The following is a 21,714-nucleotide window of genomic DNA, read 5'->3' on the forward strand; positions in this document are numbered from 1 at the left end:
TGAGCGCCATACTCAGATTATAGCATGCTGTGCTTTTTCCGTAAAGCTTTTTGAAATCTGACACAGCGGTTGCATTAAGGAGAAGTGTATCTATAATTCCGTGCATAATAGTTGTATCTTTTATCAATGCTTATTATGAGTATTTCTGTAAATTGATGTGGCTCTCTGCAAAATCACCGGATGTTTTGGAACTACTGAACGTAACACACCAAAGTAAACTGAGATTTTTTGATATAAATATGAACTTTATCGAACAAAACATACATGTATTGTGTAACATGAAGTCCTATGAGTGTCATCTGATGAAGATCATCAAAGGTTAGTGAGTAATTTATCTCTATTTCTGCTTTTTGTGACTCCTCTCTTTGGTTGGAAAAATGGCTGTGTTTTTCTGTGACTTGGCTCTGACCTAACATAATCTTTTGGTTTGCTTTCGCTGTAAAGCCTTTTTGAAATCGGACACTGTGGTGGGATTAACACGAAGTGTATCTTTAAAATGGTATAAAATACTTGTATGTTTGAGGAATTTTAACTAGGGGATTTCTGTTGTTTTGAATTTGGCGCCCTGCACTTTCAATGGCTGTTGTCATATCGATCCCGTTAGCGGGATCTCAGCCCAAAGAGGTTTTTAACAAGGAGTCAAACATGCTTACTGAAGACACAACTATTAATTTGGAATTACAGTACAGTAAATGAATGTCCCCTGGTACTGCAGCATGAAAACCATTGCTTTCAGAGGAAGGGAGTGCGTTATATTAGTATTGGAAACTAAGTGTTACGTCTACCCCTGCCACACCCTCTACTTCTCATCTTGTGTCTCCCTAATCTGCCGCCACTCCCCCAGTGCTCTCTCCCTCTCCCTCTGTGTGTGGGTGTATCTGATTGTGTGAGTGGAGATGTGTATTGGAGTCAGAGCAGACCCCACCAGCTGCAACCTGTTCCATAATCAAGACCTCTACAAATATTTGGCCCTGCCACTTCCACACTGCCAGATTGTAGCCTCTGCTCAGTCAGTCTGCATTGCAAGCCATTTTTTCCTGCATAGAGGTTGTTATCCTGTGGTTTTCCCTAGCCTGATGCTGCGTTTCTCTCTGCCACAGTTCTGTCCGCTCTGACTCTGGTCCCTGTCTCCAGTCCCTCGTCTCGTCAGTCCGTCTTCCCATCCCTGGAACCCCGCTCTACTGCTTCCTTGGATTCCACTCCGGACCTGCTTACCCTGCCCCTTCTCCCCTAGTAGTCTCAGTTCCTGGTTCCCTGCTACCCGCCTGAGCTCCCCCTGGCCTGCACCCGATCTCCCCCTGCTTTTCAATAAATACCTTGGTTAACTTATCCCTGTCTCCTCGTCTGAGTCTGCACTTGGGTTCACCTGCTACATCCCACATAAAACTACTAAGATTTCGAAATTCCCTTGGGTTTGAGCTTCCTGATATTTTTGTGTATACTGCGTTGTGACTTTCTTGTAATTTTGCTTCTTTCAAACGAAAGACAGTTATTACGGTCAGACAGTTCAAACCCAATTCTAAATGCCCTCTTAGATAAGAGACTCATGCCTCATTTCTATGTAGCATGCAGGGTGCCATTCAAAATCACTGGGACACAAATGGATTTGACAGCTATTTTTGTTCTCATTATGAATAAAATAATGTCTCTCACTAGATTCTGTGCTGCTGAAATATGGTTCAAATAAGATTCTTTATATTTCGAAGGACAAAGGGATAAAACAGGAATCATTAGCAAGTGGTTGGAGGGAGAGTTGCTTTTATGGCATAGGGGTGAGGGGCAAGGCCTTTTTATCCTACTGGGCAGGATGCTACGGCCGTGTGCACACACTTCCCAGTCTGCTCTTTTCCCACCCCTTACCTGCTGCTCTGGCACCAAGCAGGCCCAGTAGAAATTGCCCGTCATGCAGTAGCTCGGCAGCAGTTTGAAGTAGACGGTCTCAAGGCAGACAAGATTGTTTCATTAGGGAGGCCGGCATGTTCCAAGGTAGGCACTCCTGTTGTGTCTCAGGCTTTAAGCTAAAGAGCTGGATGTTAATTAGAGGGTTGAAATGTAATTAAGGTGGAAATTGTCTAACTAGATGCAGCACGAGTTAGAGTGGCCACTGGCAAGCGTTCTGCATAGGAGAGCATATGTTCTGTATGATGACAACTGTTCTTACACACATTAGAGGCTCTAGGGTTGAAACAGGAAAGGATAGGGGCTTACTGTACTTTATCTTGGCCAAACAGTGCTTCCGAACAAAACTATGATGAGTAATTTGTAAATGGGAAAGATGCCAATACTTCCCTGTGGTTCCTTTCATCACTTGTGACTCAACATCTCTCATGTTGCATTATGGTGGATGTGGTGGAAGGCTACATGGATGGGTGACTTCCTACGAGTCATGAGTGAGGATGTTTGGCAAGTATAAGTGCGTTTAACAATACCCGCTCTCATTCACACACAATGGTATTAATCTCTCTTTGCATTTGAAGGCCATGGAACTTCACTAAACTTCTGATATTTCGGAATGCTTCTTATATTTCTGATAGTAAAGGGTTTTTGATAGAGGGCTAGGCCAACTACAATAAGAACATGCATTTATTTAAAACAGACCTGCAGATGTCCTCAACAATGTATTCTCCATTTTGGCAATCCTTACTTGCAAATCACTTTCTAACTATCAAATTTGACAATACACTATTATAACCCAAATTAACAATATTATTTGTGTTAGCCAAATAATTAAAAGCTACTTTTGGCATGTCTAGCAAGGGTAAAAATATGTTTTTAGTTTCAATGAATTGAGGTAGTGTACAGTGTTTTCTCTGTGGAGCAGTTCAGATCTACCTGATTCTAAGGTTGCTATTAGCTGCACTAATAAAGGCCAGATTGTGGGAAAACTGGTTGCTAATGTGACCTGGCTGTGCCTCACTGACAGACGTTTCCACCAGCGGTGAAGGACCGAGGGGCAGCTCCACTTTTCTTTCTGAAGGAAAAATGGCATCAGCTCCCACAGTGCTGTAGACTCTTTACTTGCACTAGTTTTAATAGCCCTCACTATCTTGATGTCAAAGACACCTACATTCACTGGCTCCGAGAATGAACATGAGGCCTTGGATTTTCGTTGATTCTGCAGCAAGTGACTCAGCAAATATGCATTCAAATGTGCATTAGTCTTCTGGTATAATGCACAAAGTCCATGTGTTGTGTGTCCACCTCTACCTTTACAGTAGTTCTCTGCACCCATTGAGTTTTTCCAAGCCTCCTTTGATGGTTCATGTCAGTGTAGGTGTGATATTTCCAAAACATCTCAGAAGTTGCAGGTATTAGCCTAATAAGATTTCCAGGTTGAAATGTAGATTCATGTGGGTTTTAGCTGTATACTTTCATTCTGTCGCTAATCCCAATTGGCACATCAAACAGAGAAGACTCTGAGGCTCCACAGTGGCCAGATGATAGCCAGGCTATTGTTCTCTGAGCCTCTGACACATTGGTTACTCACTCCAAACATTTTACTGAGACATTGTGTCAAAGTGCATGTGTAATTACTTTTCTCCCAGTTTAATTTCCTTTCAAACAAACCCAACTCATCATTCATTACTGTGAGTAATGAGAAACTTCACAATGACTGAACTTCCACTACCCATATACAGTACTTGATAAGCCAGCAGTTGCAACATACATCTCCTATATTGCATCTCCACAACATCACCACTGTCACATGTTCACACCACTCCACTGCCCCATGATCTACTTAAGGGAATCCTAAACCCCCTATGCTATCTATAGACTGTCCCTGAACCACCAGAGGCCCTGACTGTTCTGGATATAATAGTCCAGTTTTCAGCACTAAGTAAACAGGGGCTAAATCTAATGTTATCGTCAAGTGGAGTGCAGAAAGCAGCTGCATGTCCTGGGTAGAGTGGAGACAGAGACAGCCTTTGGGGTGCTAATAGCCTCTGATGGGTCCAAATATGAGCAGGTGAGGATTGAGCTGCTTTCCGAACACATGGGAACCCATTAAGTGAAGTGTGAAAGGGAAAGGTGATTTAATACAGATTAGGGGGTCAGCCATTTAAACGGTGCTGCACAATCAATATTCCCAATCAGGAGGGCTGAGCAGCCTCATAAGACAGAATAAATATGCGTGTGAACAGAAAATAAGCTTATGGAGGAGGAAACACAAGGGAAAACAATGAGGCAACAGCAACAGGCAGGGAAATGATGTCAAGTGAACAGGAAGTTCAGCAGCTTCCTGTGCAAGCTGTGGATGATTAGCGTTGATGACTGAGTGCTCCAGAGGGCAGGTGTTCATAGGAGTAGTTTATTGCTATTAGCACAGCCATTTAAATATTGTCTGTACCCAATACAGTTTCTACTGTAAATTATTCACAAAATGAGAAGCAAGGAGGCCTGGGAGGCTACACATAGTCATGAGACAGAAAACATAACCGAGTAAGCTCCCAGTCCTAATGCATTCAGACACGTAAAGTTAATGTTCAGAGTTGAAGGCTAACATTCAAAACTCTTGATATTGCCACACATTGCGTATTACAATCAGGGGTGAGGCACTGAGGTTAACCAGGCAAATGTGATATTTTTTTATAAAAATATATGCCTCTATTAAAGAATTCAAATGTGTTATTTAGTATTTATATTTATTTTCATAGTAGAAAAATAACTTATTCAACCTAAGTAATGTTATACAAAATAAAATCCAGCTTTCTCAAACCTAAGATATGTTTATGAGACAGATAATTAAGTTACTATGGTCTTAATATTTACAATCAAGGACATTCGCTGAAAGATAATAATGTAGCAATTTTACACATAAAAAAACTTTGCTTTCCAGTAAGGTGAAGTTCTATAACCTTTGGATTGGACCATTCTGATTGGGAACAGAAAATGAATTCCAGACTTTCGCACCCTGTAAAGGGAACATGGTACAGGAAATGAATACCGTAAACTGAAAAAATAATGTTCTGTTTAAACTCTGTAATACGAAAGTATTACAGAGTTAGTACAACACATTGTGATTTGTTTTAAATTAAAGACCTAAACACTTGACAACCTTTCCTGCCAAACAGAAATCAGAACGTAGTTTAGAAATACAGTAAACATTATAGCAGAGAGTCAAGAAAATCTCAAATGTAACAACTTCACCCAAGGCATTTTGATTAAAACACATCACATTTAGCATAGTGGTCTGCAAATAAAGGCAAACCCCCAGTCAAGGCTTTTAAAATTCATTTTGAAAGAGAGAAGAAATTAAAGTAACACAGAAAATAGTTAAAGGACAGTTAATGTTGGAAAATGCAACCAGCCGTACGTCAAAGTGTAACGGCTTTCCTCCTCTTCGTCTGAGGAGGAGTAAGGATCGGACCAAAGCGCAGCGTGGTAGGTGTTCATATTGATTTTTAATTCAGACTCAGAAGACTGGACCTGGACCCCACTTCACCATAGTTTTTGTCCGCCTCCTCAACCGCCCCCTTGGCTTCTTATGAGCGGCGACCCTCGCCGCCGACCTCTGACCTTGCCACGGGTCCCGAATGGACGGGAGATTCCAGCAGTGCCGGACAGGCGGGAGACTCCGGCAGCTTTGGAGTGAAGGACGGCTCCGGCGGCTCCTGGCTGACTGATGGCTCCGGCGGCTCCTGGCTGGCTGATGGCTCCGGCGGCTCCTGGCTGACTGACGGCTCCGGCGGCTCCTGGCTGACTGATGGCTCTGGCGGCGGCCCTCAGGCTCCTGGCAGGCGGCTCTGGAGGCTCCTTACTGGCTGACGGCTCTGGCGGCTCCTGGCTGACTGGCGGCTTTGGCGGCTCCTGGCTGACTGGCGACGCTGGCGGCTCAGGACATACGGGAGACTCTGGCGGCTCAGGACAGCCGGGAGACTGGCGGCTCAGGACAGATGGGAGACTGGCAGGACACCTACACCACCCGATACAGGACAGATCATCAAGGGAGACTGCCTGGCGGCTCAGGACAGACGGGAGACTCTCAAGGCCATCAGACTGGCTCAGGACAGACTGTCAATGGAGACTCTGGCGGCTCAGGACAGACATATGGGAGACTCTGGCGGCTCAGGACAGTATATACTGGGAGACTCTGGCGTACCATCACTCATTCATATATCCTTATGCTCAGGACAGTACGAATTGGAGACTACTGGCGGCTCAGAAGAGACGGGAGACAAATAAAATTTGATTTCTGGCAGCTGGCAGGACAGATGGGAGACTCTGACAGCGCCGGGCAGGAGGAAGGCTCTGGCAGCGCTGGACAGGCTGACAGCGCCGGGCAGGAGGAAGAAGGGAGTAGGGAGAAGACTGTAGGAGGAGAGAGACAGCCTGGTGCGGGGGCTGCCACCGGACGGCTGGTGTGTGGAGGTGGCACCGGACAGACCGGACCGTGCAGGCGCACTGGAGCTCTTGAACACCGAGCCTGCCCAACCTTACCTGGTTGAATGCTCACCGTAGCCAAGCCAGTGCGGCGAGGTGGAATAGCCCGCACTGGGCTGTGCTGGTGAACCCGGGGACACCATGCGTAAGGCTGGTGCCATGTACGCCGGCCCGAGGAGATGCACTGGAGACCAGATGCGTAGAGCCGGCTTCATGGCACCTGGCTCGATGCCCACTCTAGCCCGGCCGATACGAGGAGCTGGAATGTACCACACCGGGCTATGCACACGCACCAGGGACACCGTGCGCTCCACCGCATAACATGGTGCCTGCCCGGTCCCTCTCGCTTCCCGGTAAGCACGGGGAGTTGGCTCAGGTCTCCTACCTGACTTCACCACACTCCCCGTGTGCCTCCCCCAAGAAATCTTTGGGGCTGCCTCTCGGGCTTTCAGCCGCCCGCGCTGCCGTGCTGCCTCCTCATACCGGCACCTCTCCGCTTTCGCTGCCTCCAGCTCTGCTTTAGGGCAGCGATATTCCCCTGCTTGTGCCCAGGGTCCCTTGCCTTCCAAAATCTCCTCCCAAGTCCAGGAGTCTTGTGTTTTTGGCCGCTGCTGCTGCTGCCCGTTACAACGCTGCTTGGTCCTCTTGTGGTGGGTGTTTCTGTAACGGCTTTCCTCCTCTTCGTCTGAGGAGGAGTAAGGATTGGACCAAAGCGCAGCGTGGTAAGTGTTCATGATGATTTTTAATTCAAACTCAGAACACTAAACAGAAAATAACAACGTGAATTTACAAAACCGAAACAGTACCGTGTGGCCAAAACACTCACACGGAAACAAACAGCCACAAACCAAAAGTGAAACCCAGGCTACATAAGTATGATTCTCAATCAGAGACAACTAACAACACCTGCCTCTGATTGAGAACCATACTAGGCTGAACACAAAAACCAACATAGAAAAACAAACATAGACTACCCACCCCAACTCACGCCCTGACCATACTAAAACATAGAATAAAATAACAGAACTATGGTCAGAATGTGACACAAAGTGTGTGACTCAACTCATTGGCACAATGGCAGCTGTATGGGTGCTCCACAGGAGGCACTTTAAAGTTAGCAAATATCCACTATAAAAGAGCTGACAATTGACATTGTATCGAGTCATCCTTACCAGACAAGGGCCCCATATGCACCTGAAGACCAACCCTACCCAAGTGCTCACCAGCGTACTACAAACCCCAATTACAACCTTAGTATAGCCAGGGCAAGTGTATAGTTTTTCAATAGGAATAACAATACAACAGAATGTGGGGTTGGAGGTAAGGTTGTGGCTAGGGATAGTATGTTTTTACAGGTAGCTGCTTGAGAGCTGTTCTTGAGCAAACACAAATCCAAATCAAATTTAATTTGTTACATTCTCTGAATACAAACAGGTGCAGAATTTACTGTGAAATGCTCACTTACGAGCCCTTTCCCAACAATGCAGAGGTAAAAAGAAAATAAGTGGAAAAAGGAAATAGTAATACAGTAAAATAACAATAACGAGGCTATATACAAGGAGTTCTGGTACTCTGTCATGTGCAGGGGTACAAAGTAGCTGAGGTAATGTGTGCAAGTAGGTATGGGTAAAAGTTACTAGGCATTCAGGATAGATAATAAACAGACTAGCAGCAGCATGTGAAGAGTGTGAAAGTGTGTCTATGTCAAATAATATTAAAATAAAATGTTATTGGTCACATACACATATTTATTTTTGTACATTCGTCTCAAATAAAATGGTGAAGGACCTCGGCGTTACTCTGGACCCTGATCTTTCTTCTAACAAACATATCAAGACTGTTTCAAGGACAACTTTTTTCCATCTACCTAACGTTCCAAAAATCAGACACTTTCTGTCCAAAAATGTGTTAGAAAAATGATTCCATGCTTTTGTCACTTCTAGGTTAGACTATTGCAATGCTCTATTTTCCGGCTACCCGGATAAATCACTAAATTAACTTCAGTTAGTGCTAAACACGGCTGCCAGAATCTTGACTAGAACCCCAAAATTTGATCATATTACTGCAGTGCTAGCCTCCCTACACTGGCTTCCTGTTAAGGCTAGGGCTGATTTCATGGTTTTACTGCTAACCTACAAAGCATGACATGGGCTTGCTCCTACCCATCTTTCTGATTTGGTCCTGCCGTACATACCTACACATACGCTACTGTCACAAGGCGCAGGCCTCCTTACTGTCCCTAGAATGTCTAAGCAAACAGCTGGAGGCAGGGCTATCTCCTATAGAGCTAATTTTTTATGGAATGGTCTGCCTATCCATGTGAGAGACGCAGACTCGGCCTTGAACTTTAAGTCTTTATTGAAGACTCATCTCTTCAGTAGGTCCTATGATTGAGTGTAGTCTGGCCCAGGAGTGTGAAGGTGAATGGAAAGCCACTGGAGCAACAAACTGCCCTTGCTGTCTCTGCCTGGCCAGTTCCCCTCTCTCCACTGGGATTATCTGTCTCAAACCCTATTACAGGGTCTGAGTCACTGGCTTTCTGGTGCTCTTCAATGCCGCCCCTAGGAGGGGTGAGTCACTTGAGTGGGTTGAGTAACCGACGTGATTTTCCTGTCCGGGTTGGCGCCCTCCCTTGCATTCGTGCCTTGGCGGAGATCTTCGTGGCCTATACTCGGCATTGTCTCAGGATAGTAAGTTGGTGGTTGAAGATATCCCTCTAGTGGTGTGCGGGCTGTGCATTGGCAAAGTGGGTGGGGTTATATCCTGCCTGTTTGTCCCTGTCCGGGAGTATCGTCGGACAGGCCACAGTGTCTCCCGAACCCTCCTGGCTCAGCCTCCAGTATTTATGCTGCAATAGTGATGGGGGGCTAGGGTCAGTCTAGGGTCAGGCTAGGGTCAGAGAAATATCTGGACTATTTCTCCTGTCTTATCCGGTGTCCTGTGGGAATTTAACTATGTTCTCTCTAATTCTCTCTTTCTTTATCTCTCTCGTGGAGGACCTGAGCCCTAGGACCATGTCTCAGGACTACCTGGCCTGATGACTCCTTGCTGTCCCCAGTACAACTGGTCCAGTTTCAACTGTTCTGCCTGTGGCTATGGAACCCTGACCTTTTCACCAGATATGCTACCTTGTCCCAGACCTGGTGTTTTCAAATCTCTAGAGAAAGGAAGAGCGGTAGAGATACTGTGAATGATCGCCTATGAAAAGCCAACTGACATTTACTCCTGAGGTGCTGACCTGTTTCACCCTCTACAACCACTGTGATTATTATTATTTAACCTTGCTGGTCATCTATGAATGTTTGAATATCTTGGCCATGTACTGTTATAATCTCCACCCGGCAGAGCAAGAAGAGGACTGGCCACCCCTCACAGCCTGGTTCCTCTCTAGGTTTCTTCCTATGTTCCGGACATTCTATGGAGTTTTTCCTAGCCACTGTGCGTCTACACCTGCATTGCTTGCTGTTTGGGCTTTTAGACTGTACAGCACTTTGTGACTTCAGCTGATGTAATAAGGGCTTTATAAATACATTTGATTGATGTTATTGTGGGTGTAGCGAAATGCTTGTGTTCCTAGCTCCAACAGTGCAGTAATACTGTATCTAACAATTCACAACAATACACACAAATCTAAAAGTAAAAGAATGGAATTAAGAAATAAATAATATTAGGACGAGCAATGTCAGAGTGGCATAGAGTGGCATACAGTGGAATAGAATACAGTATATACACATGTGAAATGAGTAAAGCAGTATGTAAACATTATTAAAGTGACTAGTGTTCCATTATTAAAGTGGCTAGTGATTCCATGTCTATTTACATAGGGCAGCAGCCTCTAAGGTGCAGGTATAAGTAACTGGGTGGTAGCCGGCTAGTGATGGCTATTTAACAGTCTGATGACCTTGAGATAGAAGCTGTTTTTCAGTCTCTCGGTCCCAGCTTTGATGCACCTGTACTGACCTCGCCTTCTGGATGATAGCAGGGTCAACAGGCCGTGGCTATCACACCCTGATCTGTTTCACCTGTCTTTGTGATCGTCTCCACCCCCCTCCAGGTGTCACTCATCTTCCCAATTATCCCCTGTGTATTTATACCTGTTCTCTCTGTTTGTCTGTTGCCAGTTCATCTTGTTTGTCAAGTCAACCAGCATTTTTGTTCTCAGCTCCTGCTTTTCCCATTCTCTCTTTTTCTCCCCCTCCTGGTTTTGACACTTGCCTGGCCTGACTGAGCCCACCTGTCTGACCACTCGGCCTGCCCCTGACCCTGATCAGTGCAGTACCAGACGGTGATACAGACGACAGGATGCTTTCAATTGTGCATCTGTAAAAGTTTGTGAGGGTCTTAGGGGCCATGTCAAATTTCTTCAGCCTCCTGATGTTGAAGAGGCACTGTTACACCTTCTTCACCACACTGTCTGTGTGGGTGGACCATTGCAGATTGTCAGTGATGTGTATGCCGAGGAACTTGAGGCTTTTCACTTTCTCCACTGGGGTCCCGTCGATGTGTACAGGGGCGTGCTCCCTTCGCTGTTTCCTGAAGTCCATGATCAGCTAGTTAATTTAGCTGATGTTGAGGGAGAGGTTATTTTCCTGGCACCACTCTGTCAGGGCTTACAGAGAGAAGGTGTCTCATCATTGTTGGTAATCAGGCCTACAGCTGTTGTGTCGTCTACAAACTTGATGATTGAGTTGGAGGCGTGAACAAGGAGTACAGGAGAAGGCTGAGCAAGCACCCTTGTGGAGCCCCTGTGTTGAGGATCAGCGAAGTGAAAGTGTTGTATCTTACCTTCACCACCTGGGGGCGCCCTGAAAGGAAGTCCAGGACCCAGTTGCACAGGGAGGGGTTCAGACCCAGGGCCCCTAGCTTAATGATGAGCTTGGAGGATACTATGGTGTTGAAGGCTGATCTAGAGTCAATTAACAGCATTCTTACATAGGTATTCCTCTTGTCCAGGTCGGATAGGGCAGTGTGCAGTGCAATGGCGATTGCATCATCTGTGGATCTATTGGGGCAGTAAGCAAATTGAAGTGGGTCTAGGGTGTCAGGTAAGGTAAGGTAGAGGTGATATGATCCTTAACTAGTTTTTCAAAGCACTTCACTATGACAGAAGTGAGTGCTACAGGGCGAAAGTCATTTAGTTCAGTTACCTTTGCTCTTAGTGCGAGTGGTGTTAATATGCATGTGTGTGTTTTGTGAGTGTGTGTGTTGGAGCGTCACTGTAGTATGTGTGAGTGTGTGGGTAGAGTCCAGTGAGTGTGCAAAGAGCTAGTGCAAGAATGTCAGTGCAAAAAAAAGGCAGGTAAATGCAAATAATCAGGCTAGCCATTTGATTAACTGTTCAGCAGTCTTATGGCTTTGGGGTAGAAGCATTCAGAACCTTTGGGGACACAATGGGAAAAGTATGGCAGTTAAAAGAAAATGAGTGATATTTCTCTCCAAACAGACTGGTTATCATCCCAGACACAGCAAACTTTCCAGAACAGAGGTGTTTACAAGCTCGTGATTTTCTTAATGGAAAATATTTGCCCAAATAAAGTCCCAGCCAGTGCAGGGGTCTGTTTCTGCAAGCACATCTCTCCTTTTCCACATAAATCCACTGTTTTAAATTTGTGCCATTTTAAATTAAAGCTTCCTTCAAGCCATTGTGTCTCCAAGTCCTTTATCACTGCTAGTGCCAGTGGCAGCAAACCAGTATAATGCAGTAGCTAAATGTATTAAATGCTAAGATTATGTAATTAAGTTATTCCAGTTTTTATTATGTAAAAAATGTAATAAAATAAATGACATTTCATAAAGCATGTTTAAAAAGTTAATGAATACAAATCAAGTAAAGGAATGCATTGTTTCAAGTGCAAAAAAGATAACTATCCTTCATTGGTGCTTTCATTTTTTTCTGTTCCAAACTTTACTCTTTTCATTGCTTCATTTTATAAAACTTTGACAGAGACAACAGGTTTTAAAGAGTGTTATTCACACTTTCAGAAAGACTGTGGCCTTCTCATGGGATCAACAGACCAGTCCAAATTTGCTCGATCCTTTTCTTCATGAAAGCTGCCATCACAGAGGCCACCACTAAAGTGAAGGCCAAGCTGAAATAGCTCTACCATTCATCTGACTGTCTGGGCTAGTGATGAAAGACATACAGCTATAAACTCCCATTCTCTACCACTGCTCCACAATATAATCTGCCCACTGAAGGAATTCACATTACACTGAGAAATCTAAAGTAAAACCCCAAATTAAAAGGAAATGAAGTTGTATGTAAAATTACATTTCCTAACTAATTAAGTGGCTTTAATCTTTTCACCAAGAACAAGTTTTTTTTGCATAGTTAGTTCTATACGCCAGGCTATTTTCCGCTTTTCTCTGACATAGGCTGTAACGGTTTTCCTCCTCTTCTGAGGAGGAGTAGGAAAGATCGGACCAATGTGCAGCGTGGTAAGTGTTCATGTTATATTTATTAGAACAGAAACACTAAACAAAGTAACAAAGAGCATGAAACAAAAATGAAACAGTCCTGTAAGGTGCAGCAACACAAAACAGAAAACAACTACCTACAAATCATAGTGGGAAAACAGGCTGCCTAAGTATGGTTCTCAATCAGAGACAACGATAAACAGCTGCCTCTGATTGGGAACAATACCAGGCCAAACACAGAAATACAAAAACATAGAACAACACAAAGAATGCCCACCCCAACTCACGCCCTGACCAAACTAAAATAGAAACATAAAAAAGGAACTACGGTCAGGACGTGACATAGGCTTGGCTTTACTTACAGGCCCAGTACAGTCAAAAATGTGATTTTCTTGTGTTTTTTTATGTACACAGTACAAAACATTAGGAACACGTTCATAATATTGAGTTTCCACCCCATTTTGCCCTCAGAACAGATTGAATTAGTCTGGGCTTGGACTCTACAAGGTGTCGAAAGCATTCCTCAGGGATCCTGGCCCATGTTGACTCCAATGCTTCCCACAATTGTCAAGTTGGCTAGATGTCATTTGGGTGGTGGACCATTCTTGATACACACTGGAAACTGCGTGCATGAAAAACCAAGCCGTGTTACAGTTCTTGACACACTCAAACAAACCGGTGCACCTTGCACCTACTACCATACCTCGCTCAAAGGCACATAAATCTTTTGTCTTCCCCATTCACTCTCTGAAATGGCACACATACACAATCCATGTCTCAATTGTCTCATGGCATAAAAATCCTTCTTTAACCTGTCTCCTCCCCTTCATCCACACTGATTGAAGTGGATTTAACAAGTGACATCAATAAAGGGATCATAGCTGGAAAAGAGCATGTGTTTTGCACACTCAGTGTATTTCCACAGTATGAATTTGGAATAATACTATGAAATTGTGAAAATTATGATACTGTTTTAGTGTAAGCACTGTTTGAAACAAATGCCTGAAATTTCAGCCTGTTTTAGTGGGATGGAGATTTGGCCTGCCTGGTGACATCACCAGGCGCTAAATTAGTTAATAGACCAATAAGAACGTTCCAAACCTCTCTGCCAAAAACAGCTAGTTTTCTCTCCCCACTCACTTGAGAAATTTCTCTTTGCTAAAAAGCTATTTTTGACCATTTTCATTGAAAGAATCACAGTAAATTACTTAATTGTTACCCAGAAATGATTTGATATTGAGGTAAAAAAAAAAAAAAAAAACAGCTGCATTGTACCTTTAACACCATAGAATCTGCAAGTTCTGACTAATATTCATTGGAGCAAAGAATTTGATTTAGCCCCATGAGCCCATTCAATCCGGCCGTGGGAGGTTAGAGTAAACCTAGATAGAAAACATGTAGAAATGATAATGGAAATATATATTTTCAAATAACTGCCCTTTCTCTGGCCAGCAAATAGATTTTGACAAACAAATCGTTCCCAGAAAAATCAATGAGGCTCTCCATTGAATTTCGTAATCCCGATGTGGTACACCGCTAATCTAGGATTATTGAACCCTGAAAATAGCGACAACCCTAACCCTAGCTTCTTGTCCACACCCCGGCTCAACCATGAAACTAGCCATAACCCCAACCCTACTGTAACTTAATGTCCACACGCCAGCTCAACCCATCCTAACCCTAATCGCTAACCCGTATTCTTGACTGGAGATATCAACAGTGAATGAATCCATGAGTAGTGGGCTCAAAGTGACATGAGAGTTGACAGAAGTAGCAGCATGCATAGCTAGAGGTGAGTGAGGAGAAACCCACCACTTTTGGAGACTGCAAACACCCCTCTGTCCAGCCTCCACAGGGGTCCAATGAGGACACTATTTCTACATTCCCTACAGTCCAGAAACCCATGCTTTGGTGCTGCTTTTCATGCAAGCGTTTGCTGGGTCATCTGTCATCAAGAACAGGAATGCAAACAAGCTCACTAACAAATACCAGGACGGGAATGCCACGTGAATGTCTGCTTCTTGAAACATTGTCACAAGCTGATTACAGAGAGATGAACTCCATTAAGAGGCTACTCTATGTAGACTACACTGGACCATTTTGGAGGAAGCCAATTTCGTGAGCCAGACACTAAGGTAACTCAAACAAGTGAATGTTGGTGTCAATTTTGAACCACAGGACATGTGAGGTTGTATTAGGGGCATGGAGGACATAGAAACAAGGTACCAGATAATGCTGCAGGTTGTGGATATGTGGCCATCCAATCTTGTTGAATACAGCTGATTAAGATATGCTCTTAGGTGGGAATTCCTATACACTTCTCTCTCTACGCGTCAAACTTAAGCATGAGAATAGCATGCTATTGACCCAGTATTTGTTTGAGGTGGAGATCAAATAAATGAAGGTGTTTCTACAGATATGCTGTATTCAGACCTTGACTTAATTCCAAGTGGAACAACATCTAATTTCATTTTTTCCCAGATAGAAATAACACCATTCTCCATGCACTGTAATTTACAAATGGATAAGAGCTAGGTAAATGAGTGTGAGTAAGCCGTTTGGATAAGTGGATTTTCAATATAAATGACAATTGTTGTACAGTGCATTTGGAAAGTATTTAGACCCCTTGACTTTTCACATTCTAAAATGGATTAAATTGTTGTTTTCACTCAAACTACACACAATACACCATAATGACTAAGCAAAAACAGGTTTTTAGAAATGTTTGCAAAGAAAAAAAAATGAAATGTCACATTTACATAAGTACTTAGACCCTTTACTCAGTATTTTGTTGAAGCGATTACAGACTCAAGTCTTCTTGGGTATGACGCTACAAGCTTGGCACACCTGTATTTGGGGTGTTTCTCCCATTCTTCTGTACAGATCCTCTCAAGCTCGGTCAGGTGGGATGGGGAGCGTCACTGCTATTTGCAGGTCTCTCCAGAGATGTTTGATTGGGTTCAAGTCCAGGCTCTGGTTGTGGCCCTCAAGGACATTCAGAGACTTGTTATGAAGTCACTCCTGCTTTGTCTTGGCTGTGTGCTTAGAGTCGTTGTCCTGTTGGAAGGTGAACCATTGCCCCAGTCTGAGGCCCTGAGCGCTCTGGAGCAGGTTTTCATCAAGGATCTCTCTGTACTTTGCTCCGTTCATCTTTCCCTCGATCCTGACTAGTGTCCCAGTCCCTGCTGCTGAAAAACCTCCCGCAGCATGATGCTGCCACCACCATGCTTCAAAGTAGGGATTGTGCCAGGTTTCCTCCAAACGTGAAACTTGGCATTCAGGCCAAAGAGTTCAATCTTGGTTTCATCAGATCAGAGAATCTTGTTTCTCATGGTCTGAAAGTCTTTAGGTGCCTTTTGGCAAACTCCAAGCAGGCCTTGGTGTACCTTTTAATGAGGAGTGGCTTCCGTCTGGCCACTATACTATAAAGGCCTGATTGGTGGAGTGCTGCAGAGATGGTTGTCCTTCTGTAATGTTCTCCCATATCCACAGAGGAACTCTGGAGCTCTGTCAGCGTGACCATCGGGTTCTTGGTCACCTGCCTGACCAAGGCCCTTCTCCCCTGATTGCTCAATTTGGCTGGGCTGCCAACTCCAAGAAGTGTCTTGGTAGTTCCAAACTTCTTCCATTTAGGAATGGTGGAAGCCACTGTGTTCTTGGGGACCTTCAAAGCTGCATTATTTGGTACCCTTCCCCAGATCTGTGCCTCGACACAACCCTGTCTCGGAGCTCTAAGTACAATTCCTTCGACCTCATGGCTTGGTTTTTGCTCTGACATGCCCTGTCAACTGTGGGACCTTATATAGACAGGTGTGTGCCTTTCCAAATGGTGGACTCCAATCAAGTTGTAGAAACATCAAGGATGGTCAATGGAAACAGGATGCATCGGAGCTCAATTTTGAGTCTCATAGCAAAGGGTCTGAATACTTGTGTAAATAAGGAATTTCTGTTTAATTTTTTAAAATAAATTTGCAAACATTTCTAAAAACCTGTTTTCACTTTGTCATTATGGGGTATTGTGTGTAGATTGATGAGGATTTTTGATTTATTGAATCCATTTTAGAATAAGGCTGTAATGTAACAAAATGTGGAAAAAGTCAAGGGGTCTGAATACTTTCTGTATGCACTGTAGATCTATTTTACTTCACGATCACTGGAGACAAATGTGAAGCCAATCATATGGCCTTAAACTGAAGCATATAAACATATCAACTTTTCCACAGTGAAGTTTATGAAAGGTTGGCCTTGTAACTTGCAGGGAGGAAATTTGGAGACCCAAGCTATAGGCTTCTGTAGCCATGTACATAGTTGATTTATGATTTCTAGAATGTTTTAATTATATGCCCAGACTTTTCACTGTATTTTTTTAAACAATTTGTTTGTTGTTAATAATCAGCTACTATCAGTAGCCACCGTCAGTTATACCCACATACATTTGTAACTGTCACTTTAGTGTTCGTTTTCCTTATATTTTTGCATCGCTCCATTTCATCATTACCTTTCTTTCCTCTGTCACATTTGTGTGGTTGGATCGCTAACAATAGTGGATCATGTTAGGCCAACATATTACAAGTTGTGCAATAGTTTGGGACATGCAGCATATTTGAATCATTATGGAATACAGACCATACGTAGCCGTTTAAACCTGGAGCCTGGTGCACAGTTCAGGACAACTGGACCGTTGTCATCACAGTTCCATGATTAGTGATTATTAGGGTAGATTTATAGGACTACTGTTCAACCCACACTGTACATTTCTTACCTTCCAATATTTCATGGATTGAATATGGCAACTTTCAAGATGAATCAAACCACTTTATTTTTGAGTCGCCAATATATTTTGTGCGTAAAGGCTCTCCAAACTTATTTTTTTTAATTATTCATAAATACTTTCCTAGCCCTAAATAATATACAAGATCACGTACATTTCCTAAGTCTGAATCTGGCCCTTTTTTATTACATTAGGAACAATCCAGGGAAGATCATCCATTTCATTGTGGAGGTCAACTCATCATGCCACCACACCCAACACACTTTAGGGGCACAATCTGTGGGAGCAAGACTCCCATCCAACAGGGAGAGGGAAAAAAGTGTGGGCTCACTCTGTGTGTCTATTTAAAGCTGCGGTCAACAGTCAAAGTGCTCTCAGATCCATGATCAAGGATGTTCGGAGGCCAGTACAAAACCAGGCGCACCTGAACTTTACAGCTGACAATTAATGAATTATAGCCCCGGTACTTTGAAAAGCCTTTCTCACAGGGAGGCAGAAATCTAAAACGGCTTTGGGAATTTGACATGGAACTGCCAAGAATTCTCACATGAAGGATTATAACGATCCCTCTTGTTTTCCTTTTTAGCCTCAGTCACTGTGAGCGTTCCATGTGGTTTATATTGCATACTTACTGAAACCCACAAGACCAAAGTGCTACAAAAGGAGTCGTAAAGACAGAACTCATTTATTTGGCTTTGACCAACACACACCAGCCACACCAAAATACCGTTGGACTTACTCCTACACCTTTCTCATCAACTGAATAGAGATTATTTTGATGTGGATTGGGAGTTTTATTCGAAAGGCCCCTGGAGCAGATTAGTTTCCATAGCAAGTTCAAAGTTCAATAGGATCTGCCTTTGAGTCATTAGTTTCACATTCTATATGTGACCAGTCACTGAGACGGCATGCTGGTTCCCTAACATGCCTGGCCTCACAGTACATCAAAGCTCATATCACCCCACCTGTAGGAACTTCCATAAATCAATGATGTGTCAGAAGTCAATGACATGTTTGTTCCATCATCGTTGATGACAACAAATAGTTGTCATCTCATCTATTGATGATGAATAGAAATGATGGATCATTGTCATCCACTGGAAAACACCTCCAGTTCCCCCAACACATATCAAACTCATCCCAGTGTAATTGTAGAGCTGAGATGAGAGATAGAAGGAACATTTTTTTTAAATGGAGCTTGTGAGTCTCAAAGCATTCTCTCCCCTTCGGTGTCCTCTTTTAATTCATTTGTCTAATCACGCCTTTGTGTTCTAAATCACATCTAATATCCGGTATGAAAAGAGCAAGACAAAAGAGAGGGGCCCCAGTCAGCCGGTGTTTCCACCTGAGAGGGACCCGTGCCGTTTTGTTCAGGGCATGATGGATCTGTGGAAAATGCATGGCCAATTCTCCCTGATTGTCTGGTCCGGAGCTGCAGCAGGCTATAATTGGAAGTTGTAAATGGCTTTTCTGTCACTAGGGTAGACATCACTAAATAAACACTAAGGAAACCTCCCAATACTGCCTGCAGCTGCACGGACGGCAACCGCTTTCACAGACGAATTAATGAGAAAGGGAGCATTTCTAGTATATTGTACCCTGACTGTAAAGGGGCACTAGTGAGGAACCATGACTGCAAATACATTGTCTGGTATAAACACTGGATAGATCAACAAAAAAGCATCATTATAGAAACCATCTCTTCTTTTTGGGTTTGAAACATGCACAAAGTCTGGCAAGGCTGTTGGTGAGTCTTTGGCTTAGAATATAATCTGACCACATAACTGAGGGGCCTTGTTAATATGAAGAGGCATCTGGATGACAAGAACATTCAGAGTCACTAGACCTAAAAGTAGGACTTAGTCTATGTCCTCCTTAATTTAGGCTAAAGGTGCATAAAACTCCCTTTGGAGTGACAAACGAGTAGATTTTGTAATTATACGTGGATGAATTAGCATGTTTAAAAATGCTCGGTGTGCAATGGTTTGAGAACATGAGCAAGACAGACATTTTCACTTCACAATTAGGGCATGTACAGTCTGCATCTAAACCTTTTATGTAGAGAACCATGGATAAGGTTTCAAGTTGAAACCAAGTCACACAAAGCTGTATTTTACCACAGGTTTCATAACGCTGACAATGGGTAATGGGGGTTGTGGTGAGTGCAGACAAAGATAAAGACGTCTGTCTATGTGTGACAAGAGCAGGTTATGAATGGGTACCATTGTCAATAAGATGCTTTAGACAAGATAACCTCATCATGAAGGTTGTCCTTGGTGCATATATGGACAGTAAATAATGCTTTCCATTGATAGTGTTGCTTTTAAAAGCCCACTATATTTAAAGAATGAAGAAAGTGTCTATGAGGAGAGAACAGAGAACAAGGAAGTTTACCCTCAGTCAATAGACTTCAAAAGAGGTCAGACAAAAAAATCTAAAGATGTCAGTTGTAATTGCACTGTGGGTTTTGAATGATCTTACATCACATGTAAGATCCTCTTTCACTATACAGGAACGCTTGCTGGAAGTTGAATCACCCAAAATGACGTCTGATGATGAGTCATGGAGCATTCTACTGCTGCATATTAAAGTATATTCTGCAGGGGGTAATTTGTTTTATTGGGCTCATAAATATAGTTACGATAGCACAGTACTCAAGTGTTAGGCCATGGACCATTGGTTGAACATGCTTACTTTGTCTCCCTTGAAAAGCACTTATAGGTGACATGTGCAGTCACATAGGCAAACAAGGGTCTGATAGTGCAACCTGCTCTAATAGAAATTCTACAATTCTGTAAAGATGAGTCAAACAATCCAATTGAATAGATCAAAGCTGGACCCAGCTCTGGTTCCAGTAAATTATCAGCTGGTTTTGGCCTCCTCCATCCCTCCCTTTTCCTGGACATTCAGGGAAGGTTCTCTTGCAATCCACCCCATCTGAAAGATGCTGCTCCTAAATTTCACCAAAGCGGAATCCACTTTAGTGTTACCACAGGTAATGTTAAAACTGCCAACACAGACTGACAGACTGGGGGTAATAGCTTTGAAGTGAAAAACGCTCTCCACGTTTCTCACATCACACAACTCTGAACAGCTGAGAGACAGCTATTTTGAACTGTCCATTTAACTTATTCCCTTTTAAGATACACTGCCTGACATTTCCTTTTAAACATTGGCCTGGACGATAACTGTACATCAGTTGATAACTTCTATAGCTACAGCTCTGAATATTCTTTATAAACTGGTTCAGTTAATTCACAGAATATATTGTGTAAGCCTATAGACAGGGTTGAGTAGGTTACTTTCTAATTTTAATCAGTTACGTTACTAGTTACCTGTCCGAAATTGTAAACAGTAACGTAATTTTTGGATGACCCAAAGTCAGTAAAGTAATCTGATTACTTTCAGTTACTTTTGGATTACTTTCCCCTTAAGAGGCATTAGAAGACAAAAATGATCCATCAAACACATTTTTTTCAATGCTGAATTGAATGACTTTTTTTCAATTATGTAATCCAAGAAGTAATCATCTAGTTTTTCAAAAGTATCTGTAATCTGATTACAATATTTTTGCTGGTAACAACTGATTACAGTTACAGAAAACTGCTGCTACTCTCAAAGACTGTACAAGGGTACTGTAAATCCATCTGTGAAAGACAGGCTATAATAGCAAACATTCTCATCTAAATTCCCTGATATAGTGCTTACCTTAGGGTTTAACCTGTAACCTGGCATATCAGTTTCCTGCCTGCTCCCAGGAGGTGTAGTGTGGAGTGTGGAGACAGAGGGGGAGGGGGAGGTGTGCTCCTGGCTGCGGGCATGCGTCCATCCCCCAGCATGCACACAAGCCCATCTTCCTACCCCGGGGGCATTCTCACTGATGGCTTGGACTGGCTTTTCACTGCACCATGATGGTTTCATTAAACCCGTTTATTCCCCTTTTTCCACTGCTGGGCATCAATCCCATCTGTATTCACTCTCACAGAACAGCAGAGCGGTTGAAGCTACAGTATGTGAGACATGGATCAGTGTTCGAGTTAGGATGTACAATGGCTTCATTACAAAACCCCAGCGCTCTCCATTATTCATCTCAGTGGTTGTGTGGTTAGGGTGTCTGCTCTGAAACCGGTAGGCTGTGGCTTTAG

This window comes from Oncorhynchus tshawytscha, linkage group LG12 (genome assembly GCF_018296145.1).
Source record: "Oncorhynchus tshawytscha isolate Ot180627B linkage group LG12, Otsh_v2.0, whole genome shotgun sequence".
NCBI lineage: Eukaryota > Metazoa > Chordata > Actinopteri > Salmoniformes > Salmonidae > Oncorhynchus > Oncorhynchus tshawytscha.